Consider the following 10,863-nt stretch of genomic DNA (forward strand, 5'->3'; position numbering starts at 1 on the left):
AAAAGGTAATCTTTCCCTCACAACCAAAAACACACTCCTTTGGTGACAGGAGCTGCTGCTCATTCGGAGGCTGTGTCCACCGGAGGTCGCATTTGAAGGCTGAATACTTTATCAAGGATGTCATATTTAAAAAAAGTAACCGTAATAAAATTGACTGATATTCATTGTGAGGTGTAAAATACTGTAATTTCTTTCTTATGTTGCAATCTAACGGTTATTTTTCTTAAATGAGGCTGCCTCGATGATGTATGCAGCCTTCAAAGGGTGCAGCCCCTGAATTGGGACACAGCCGTTGTTGAAAAATCTCTCGGCTTCCGTATCCCGAACGAAACCTGTACCGAAACCGGAAGTAGTCATTTGGCACAGAAATACTCCGTCATACGTCCAACTCGTGTTTTGAAACTTTGGCCATGTTTAGCATGAGAATGCAACTCTTCAACAGTGTAAATAATTCAGAATACAATACCCCCCCCCCCCCCCCCCCCCCCCCTTACATACCTTTAACATAATTAACTCTTTTAGATTAAAAAAATCTAAAAATAATAAAATCTGAATAGGCCTACAAATAGTTCAAATGGGTAATTGCTATCAAGTAAAAAAATATAGCCTACAACATGGTAATTGTATTTACTCCTTTAAAACCCCCCAGAATTTTCTCTTACTTATCAGAGAACATCTCTTATCATGGGCAGAAAGACAGATATTTTATTCAGATTATGCAGATACAATGATTATCCTTGTCATGTGACGTATACATCTGAGAACATGAGAAAAGGGAGACATTTTTAAAAGTGTACTACCCTAGAAAAACTCAAGATGGAGACGTTACACAAAGCAACACTGTTGTCCTTCGGCTCTCTGTTACTTTCCTCCAGAATGGAATAAAAACAACACAGTGAGGCAGCGTGGGACACTTCTGATCAATAGTGCAATCTCCTTTGCGAGGCAAGATAAGACGGATAACAGGTTCTTCACCTGTTCTAAACTAGAAGATAAATAAATGGCATCTTAACCCTTTGATGAGTAGGATTTTTTTCAGCACCTCAGAACTTACTTTTTCTGCAAAATACAGCATTTATTTTTAGTTTCAAATAACTTGTTGCCATGTTACTTTTAAATAAAAATACTGAGTTTATTTCAGAGCTTTTATACCAAGTTACTTGACCTGAGTAGTTGAATGGAGCCCATATTTGAGGGTCCCTGAGCCGATTACAAAAACACCTACACTTCCTCAAATTACATCTTATTTATCCATTTCTGTAGTACTTGAGGACAATGTCCATTTGTAGCATTGCGATTGAATGCATCACTAGAGAAGGGGCGCCTGTGTTCCCCCCTGAAGTCAACCCCGTTACACTCATTCACTGACTCATTCTCTCTTCAGCTCTCTCCAGCTAACACTGTCACTGCGGGAGGTGTGACCTCTGCGGAGACGTCGCCAATCCTCTCACATACTTGCGGTCACAAGAGTGTGTGTGTTTTTGTGTTATGACTGTGACAGACCCTCGATCTGACAACCCAATGTCTTGGTGCACACGTAAACATGACCCAGAAAGGTTCTGAAAGTACATCTCAGAATAGAAATAAGCAGTTTAACCCAAACTTAATCCCCACATAGAGACCTATGATGGATTCTCTTGGTACTCCGTCCTGCTCTGTTAAATGCTCTGTCATTTATGTGTAATGTCAATGGTGGAGCATTATAATAGAGGAAACACTTCCAGCAAACAGCAACACATACAAAAATAATATCTGTCTAAACAATTCTCATGTCATTAGCAGTTTCCATCCAAAGTTGAGAGTTTAAAGGGGACATATCATGATATGTCAGACTTTTTCCGTGTTTAGGTGCTATAATTGGGTAAGTGGTGCATTTACCAACCCAGAAAACGTGGAAAAGGACAACCCAGTAACTTTGTTTTGGCAAGCCTTTTGCTGCAAGCATGTGAAAAAATGAGCTGTTCAGATTTCACTCCCTTTGTGACGTAGGAAGGGGATCTTATTATAATATTACCACCCCTAAATCTGCACGTTTCCACCCAAGGCACCGTCATTTTGTTTTCACAAGTGAAAACGGTGTACCAATCCTAAGGCCATGGCAAAAGTTCGAGCAAAGCATACTAACTAGTCTCGTTAGCTTGGATAGCCTGCAAGTTAACCCTGGCAAGCTCGATTGCTAAAAAGGAGTGTTTCTGTCCAAGCGATATTTTGGAAAAAATATTAGACCATTCACAGCATTTGATAGCAATCATAAACGTTAGCCTGGTGTGTATGGCTCTGTTTGGCAAACAGGTACCCTGTGTATAGTGGGCGTCCATACGGGTTTTGCATAAAAGATTAACATGACGGCACATGCTAGTCGATGAGTTGAATCAACTCCACAGCAACTACATAAATTTATCCACTAACCGTTCAGAAATGTCCAGTTGCATTCTAATCCATCAGCGTCCGACTCCGGTTTGAACAATGTAAGACTGAACCCCCTTACTGACAGTCGTCATTTTGGCTGCGTGAGATTCTCCAGCTTTGTTGTTGTTGAGCAACTGAAGCGTAAGCTGTTAAAGCTCCGCCCTCTTTTAGAAAGCTGCGGGAGCAGCAGCTCATTTGCATTTAAAGGGACACACACAAAAATCAGCATGTTTTTGCTCACACCCAAATAGGGGCAAATTTGACAAGCTATAATAAATGATCTGTGGGGTATTTTGAGCTGAAACCTCATAGTCACAGTCTCGGGACACCAGAGACTTATATTACATCTTGTGAAAAGGGGCATAATAACTTATGCACAAAATTGTATTATCGCATTAATAATTTGTGTTTTCATCCCATGTGTTCAAGAGAAAAAAAAATCATCACTTCCTGGGAAATTGGCGCAAAATATCTGTGACAAAAATGGAAGTTGCTGCAATCGGGGAAGAAACTGTGGCTCTTTTTTCCTCTATCATAAATGACTTGTGCCTCAGAGCGTGCAAAGTGCAACAAATGCTGTCATGTTATCTTGCATTCGGAGGCCTGGTGTTTGTGAACGCAATCGTGTGAGACGCTTCTGGGAGGTCATTATACCAAATCATTCTGATGACAGACTTTGGCTCAGGAGTTTCAGAATGATCAAACCAACATTTGAGATGCTGTGCAATGAAACTGATTTGCTGGTTAGTCCAGTTATCCAATCACAGCCACTGTTGAGGAAGCAACTGTTTTTTTTTGTTGTGCATTAAGGGATTTGTTCAGTAAATGTGTTTCCATCGTAGTTTATATGCATGTCTTCTTATCAGATCCGCCTCAATTGAGCGCATACTTTTTTATGCGCATTTTTGAATTTATGTACATCTTGATGTTTCCATCCAGCGTTTTTTATGCAATGTCCCAAAATTCACATAAAAATAGGTGGATGGAAACATAGCTTGTGATAAAGAAATAAGATCACCTTTTAAAGGGACAGTTAACCCAAAACTTTTAATTCTGTCATTGTTTACTCATCCTCATGTTGTTTTAAACCTGTATGACTAACTGTGAAATGTGCAAATGAGATTTGATTTACAAGAAAATACAATTTCAGTCTATCTACTTCATAATTTCACATTTAATTCAAAGTCACTTGCCGTTTCTTTTCACTTTACACAAAAATAATTTAAACAATTTTAACTTTTAAATTGCAATAAAATTTCACAAATTAAAAAGTACATCCTGCACCATTTTTTTTTCAAAGTATGGCAGAAGGGAATCAGTGACTAATGACTTAAACTTCGGTCTTTTCCTCACACAAAACTATTGCGAGAATAGAGCAAAAGGCATAAAAACTACTTTTAAGGTGCTTTTTTTCCAGTTTGACAACCATGGCTTTATTGTATGGGAACATGTAGCATTCACATTGTTTAAAACATCTCATTTTGTGTGCCACAGTAGAAAGATCACAGTCACAGACGTTTGAATGACATGACAGTAAATGAGTGAAAATTACAACTGTTCCTTTAATTTGAAGTGATTATGATGTCATAGAGCCAGTTTTAGCTCCCGCTCAGCCGTTCCCAGAGACTCTTTTGGCGTTCCATCATAATGTCCAGACATGATGTCTCACACTCGCTCTGACTGCATGTGATGTCCCATCTTAAGTGGGTCGACTCACAGACAAAAGCAGAACTAAGCTTCTCGAAGGGTTTAATTCCAGCTTTATCTGGAGATCTCGTGTCTGACTGTCGGTTAAAATATTTCTGAGAACATTCAAACCCTCTCTGTCTCTCTGCCACTGTCATAAATGAACTGAATAAAGTGAAACGAGAGCGAGAGTCTCATGCTTGAGTGCATGTACCCGTGTCTCTTCCACTTTGGCTTCTAATATCTCTCCATCCATTTCTCTCATCTCTTGTTCCTCACAACAATCTCTCATGACTTGTCAGATTCTTGAGCTCACTGACATACACTTTCACACCATAACAAGCATCTTTTTCAATATATTGTTTTATTTTCTATTTCAGCCTCTCACTCTCTTATCATTTTCTCTCCAGTTCTTAGAGCATAGCTTTTCTAACAAAAAAAAAAACACTACTACGTATTACTTTATATTTAATAGAATTGAACATGACCATAAAACAGCACTTTCTTCACTAAAAACAACAACTTGATAATAAAATAAAAATAAAATTAAAGCTAGTTTTTTAATTAAATTTGTTCAAATTAAATGAGTTTTTAAATGAAATAAAAACTTAATTTGGAAAACATCTCCACACAATTAATTTAAGTTCATAAAACAAACAAGTTCAATCAAACAAAAAGTGCTTTGTTGCAGAAAGTTAAATGAAGTTCCTCTGATTTGATTTACACTCCAATCAGTTACACGAACATAGCATATATTAGAATGCAAAACATCAAGTATGATATAATAAAAAGTGATTTGCCACTGGGCTGCTATTAGTACAACATTTGAAAAACTCCACATCATAATTTTCATGTAGCCGCCCACAACCTAAGCTCAAGCTACACTCTTCTGCTCAATGCTAACCACAAAATCTTCATCATAACTAAAAACTAAACACTTTCCCATTACTCAAACACATAAAATAAGACTTATTTTCAACATTTACTCTCCAAATCCAGTCTCATGCAAAGCATGCTAGGAACTACAAATCTACAATTGTCAACAAAAAGGATTCATGTAGTCACAACACAGGATTTTAATTTAAGTACAAAATATTCAAGAATTGTGTTGCTTTAATTTTAATTACATTTTTGAGAATTTGTGACTTTAATAGATGAAATATTGAAAAAAATAATTGCAGTTGCATTTGAACAAATGATCTTTCGGTTCAGCATGATTTTATTTTCCATGAACATTTCATTTGTCCTTCTGTTCACTACTTTGTCTTTTATAAACTTTTGTGACATTGACCCGAGGGGGACCACTGCAGGGCAGGAGCCATATGGGTTTCTCCTGAGATTGGCATGACCCACCTCAGTCAGGGCCAACCAGATAAACACACATATGCACACAGAGAACAGAGAACACAGAGTTTGTTCACGCATGTGTGACTTTATAGTTGAAAAAGTACTGCATGTACATTTGCCTGAAACAGCAGGAACACTGTGACCAGTGTTACTTTAATGTCCCCATGTATAGAAAATACATGCACAATGCATACAAATGCACACACAAGCTCATTCTCACTTATGCAGTATATCAAACTCATTAAGACCTAACTCGCATACAAACACATATAACCCATGTACCACATGATTTACTACTGACATCATAAAAACATGCATATTAATTATTTGGTTTAATTTGATTTTAGCTTTTTATGTGGACAGTGGTTCCACACATTTTAATTGAGTTTTCATAACATAAAATTACCATGTTGACTCAACTCACATACACTGTAAAAAATAATTTTTTGAAGTTGTAAATAAAACAAACATTATAGGAGTAGGCTTTACAAGAAAATACTATTTCAGTTATTGCTTCAAAATTTAATTCAATGTATTACTTGCACTGTAAACCTTAACAAGTTGTCAGAACTCAAAAAAGTTGAATGAGAATTTTTAAGTTAAGAACCTCAAAGTAAGTTTTATTTTTATTTACTCATACATTTTTATTGTTCTTAACTTGAAATAATTGAGTACACTAATTTATACATGTAACTTAAAATTATCAGGTTCTCTCAACGTAAATATTTTGCTAGCTATAACAAACTAATTCAGAAAATGCCAACTTGCTAATTTGCTAACAATAGCATGGTATAGCACTTACTGAATGAGTACAGCAACTTAAAACATGTAACTTACCTGCTCTCAAACCAAGCAGCATTAAACCCATATTAACACAAAAACTAAATGAGCATAAATCAATCACTACTAAATCTCCCTTACCATTAATCTTGCACAAAAAAACATTATATAACACTTAATTTTAGCATTTACTCTCCCCTTTTTGAGTGCCATGGGCAAAGCATGCTGGGATTTGTTTATTATAAACAAATCCCAGCCCAGTTTCAGTTAAAATAAGTTAGACTAAATTAAAAGAAATGAGTTCATAAAACTCAGAGCAATGAAACAGTTCAGTTTACTTGAAAGACATGGCGCCAACTCCTGCGAGGACTTCAGATGACGCAATCTGGATCAACATGAACACTCCCAATTTTATTGTTAATCTGTAATTCATTATTTCCAGGCGCTCATTGCTTCAACCTTCAATTAAACTGCTAACAGTGATTGTAAATTAAATTGCCTAAATTATTACATTGTTAGCTAACTGCATTCTCTAAATTGTAATGTTGACATGCATTCTCTGTAAAGCTGCTTTGAAACGATATGTATCATGAAAAGCGCTATACAAATAAATGTGAATTGAATTGAAATATGTCAGTGCTGAACTCAAAAGAAAAAAGAAGTTCTAAATACTCATAAATTAATTTAACTGAATTAATTTGTTTAATTTAAGTTTGTCCTACTCAAACCAATTAAGTATTTTGAGTGTTAGGGTTTACAGTGTGCCATTTCTTTGTTTTTAAAGGGTTAGTTCACCCAAAAATGATTGATTACTCACCCTCATGTCATTCCACACCCGTAAGACCTTTGTTCATCTTCGGAACACAAATTAAGATATTTTTGATGAACATCGAATGTGGTAATTTCCTTGCTTTCAATGGAGGATAAAAAAAAATCTCTCGGATTTCATCAAAATATCTTAATTTGTGTTCTGAAGATGAACGAAGGTCTTACGGGTGTGGAATGACATGAGGGTGAGTAATTAATGACAGAAATTTCATTTTTGGGTGAACTAACCCTTTAATTGTGAAATTTACTAGAAATTTCTGAGTGAAAATTGTTTCTATACCATTTTTCTTTCAGTGTACTGTACCTTGTGTTGTGGAAACTAAACTGAGTAACTCCCAATAAAATTATAAGAATTAAATACAAATACACTGAACAAACCACTCAACTAGGTTATAATGATCAAACAATGAATAACCAAGGAAACAAACTAAAAACACAGAAAACAGAACCAAACATAAGCAAAATCCACCCACAACAGAAACTAACACAGTTACCTGTAACACTAGAAGTATTATTTACATTTTGTGTACTTTGTAAGAATTAAAAAAATATAAAAATAGTAACATTTCTCTTTCAAAAACCATGTTACAGTCAAAAGATTTTTTGTTGTTGAAGGTCAGAGAAAATAGTCTTTAAGGGTGCTTTCACACCTGCCTCATTTAGTTAGGTTGAATCGTACTAGAGTCCGTTGTTCCGCTTGTGCGGTTCATTTGGGAAGGTGTGAATGCAGCAATCGCACTTGGGTGCACACCAAAAGCGGACCAAACAAGCTTTCAAGCGAACTTGAAAGCGGTTCGCTTGAGATGTGAAAGCAATCCAACCCAACGAACCAAGCGATATAATTCATAACGTATATAATGTGTTATATAAAAAGCAGTAGTGTCTTATTCTGTGAGTGAGCACATTAGCTACCGTAGTTGAAAACCAAAGAACACCTCTTCATCTTAAAATGTTGTGTAGTTGCACTTCTCCGTGCGAGAATGCTGTCCCAACGAAGCCTTGATTCCGGATCTACCTGCTTTATAACATTCATATATGGTCTCGACACATTTAGCCTACTAGACAGCGCTGGGAGAGTCAGAGAGAGCGCATTTGAATTTGCCTCAGTATACGAATGTTGTATATAATTTAACAGCGGGAATGATGGCGACATTTGTAAAGTTTTTCCATGTGTCTCGACAGTTACAAATAAAGCCACGATAAGCTCATGGAGCGAACTTGTCAATCATTATTTTGATGGATGACGCTGAAGAAACTCTGAACAATAAGAGGGCAGTTGTACTCGCATGTGACTTTCATAAACACATTTTGGTACGCTTTGAAATGTTGCCTTGTGAAAGCAAATCGAACCAAGAAGAAAATGCAACATTTTAACAAATTTAGTTTCGGAACAAAACAAACGATCCATAGGTATGAAAATGCCCTAAGCCACTGAAAAACTCATATTAGTTAACTAATGATATGAATATATCGAATAACATGAATATTAATTATATTATTTATATATTATTTTGGTCACCCAATGTTACAGTCAACATAAACAAGTTAAAACCCCCACCACCTGCAATCTGTGAGTTTTGATTCTTTACATTGTGAGTAGTGTTTTTTCCTACATCTAAGAGCAGATCAATAAAAATGCATTTCACTGCAGATGCAGCTGTTAAATTCAAATGGTTTTAGATGGCATTCAATTGCACATCTCTCTGTGTGCGCTATTGAAAAAGCATCAACTACTGGGTTACCAGATACAACAAAATGGTTTAGACACACACACACACACTCACAATGTCCAATGCTATTTCCTATATGTGTGTGTGTGTGTTCAAGAGGGTTATGGAGTGAATTTGTTATCCGTGACATTTTCCCTGTGGTTGCGAAGGCAAAAGAAATTCTATTATTCCACTGGTGAGTGACCAGCAAGCTCTCCAGGAACAGTAGATTTCAAGCGCTGCTCATAACTTACCTTCAGTACTGACGTTGCTGATTCCATTCGACTTTAAACAGTGATTCAGAATATGAGAGCTGATATCACAGCAACATACATTGACAGTGAATATTGACTCATCTAAGCAGTTTTTGCCTGGGGGCAGGACAGACAGTTACTTAGTCCGACACATGGATGAACATGATGTAACTGGACTTAGAAATGCTGGCGTTGTACATTTTACTAGCATGCAGCATCTGGACAACAATACAGAAAAGTACCATGAAAGCTATTCAGGGTGTTGTGTAAATGTATTTAACCAATACAGCAGGCACAGTAAACGCTTTGAAAAATGTACTTTATTGCAGAGAGTGTGATTCATAGACTATTGTGACATGCAGTAAGCCTATGGCTAAACGCTAAAGATCATTTCTCACTCCCATCTATTTGTTTTTTCCCCTTCTCGCGGTTTGTATTAATGAAAAGTTCAAAAAGAGTCACTGTTATTTATAACCAAAAGACTTAACTTTTCTTCTATTACTTCGAAATTGGCTTTGTTTTAAAGCACGTTTGATTCCCACGGGCATGTTGAAAATTTTGTTTGAATTTGTCCGTTAAAGTGCAAAAAGACTTGAAAGACGTCACTCTCCGTGTACGCTTCAGATGTGTGCACGCACAAATCTTCTCATTCATACAGCGCACGAGTTCTCTTTCGCGCTTTCTTTTGCTTGAATGTTTAAATGGGTAAGGTTTTAAAACACGCACAAATTAATTTAGTTTAAACACAGATAGCAATGTGTGCTGTTCGTGCTATCAACACCTGGGTGTTGACGGCGTAAATGACTGGTGATATTAGAGCATACGGCATTGAACAAAGTTTACACAAGAGTGACAGAAAAATACATTAGCCAAAATCTGTTTTATGTGTTATTTTCAACAAACCATAATATAGATGCGTCGTCAGATTTTGAGATTAACCGCGGTGCAAGTGCGTGCCGAACCGTGGGTGTAGAATGGTACGGTTTGATATTTTACCGACAACCGTTACACCCCTAACATTGATCAGCTCACACATCAGTTGTGGTAAACGGAAGCTCAAGCATGTTTGCTTGACACGTGCGAGAATCAATGAGGTTCATTTTAGTGTGTTACGCATCATGTTTGAGCTTCTGGCAGAGGTTTGTTCTCTCGCATCACTCAGGTTCAGTTGAGCTTCTGTTTATGCTCGCTGATCAGTGTTTATATGCGAGTAAAAGCCTAAATTAAATCTGTTCATCATAAAAAGCGGTCAAGTCTCTTCAGAAAATTTGGACTAAATCACTAAATTCCCGAATGATCCCGTGCCCAAATGATTTTATGATGATAAAAAAAGCTCTTTTTCATTCTGGGCCAATAAGCTGCGAGTCTAGCTTAGCAACTGCATAGCAACCCAAAAACAACTCACAACCCCTCACAATATCTTAGCAAATGCACAGCAGCATTCTGGCCACCACCCAGAAAACTTTAGCAAAGTGACATCAAGTTTTGCACAAGCAAGCACTGCTGGTTTGGAAAATGCTGAAAATGATTTTTTTGCACTTCCGTTTGGTGCCACTAGAGGCACAGAAATGACACACAGCAACTGCATGTTCTCTCTTTCACTCTGTGAATCTCCATGATTGCATGCTTGTGTTGCATGCTTGCAACACACAAGCATGCATGCATTCTCAAGCTGCACAATTATCCGGCCTTCAGGTGAAATAATGTGAATAATGTTTACATCAAACTAAATGTAGGATGGTTCCTCAACTTCAGGAACTTTTATGTCACAGGGGTTGTTTATAAAATATAACATATTTTAACATCTTAATTGTTTCTTTTATTGTTTTACAGTTGTATAACAATATCAA

The sequence above is a fragment of the Ctenopharyngodon idella genome, chromosome 3 (genome assembly GCF_019924925.1).
Source record: "Ctenopharyngodon idella isolate HZGC_01 chromosome 3, HZGC01, whole genome shotgun sequence".
In the NCBI taxonomy this organism is placed as follows: domain Eukaryota; kingdom Metazoa; phylum Chordata; class Actinopteri; order Cypriniformes; family Xenocyprididae; genus Ctenopharyngodon; species Ctenopharyngodon idella.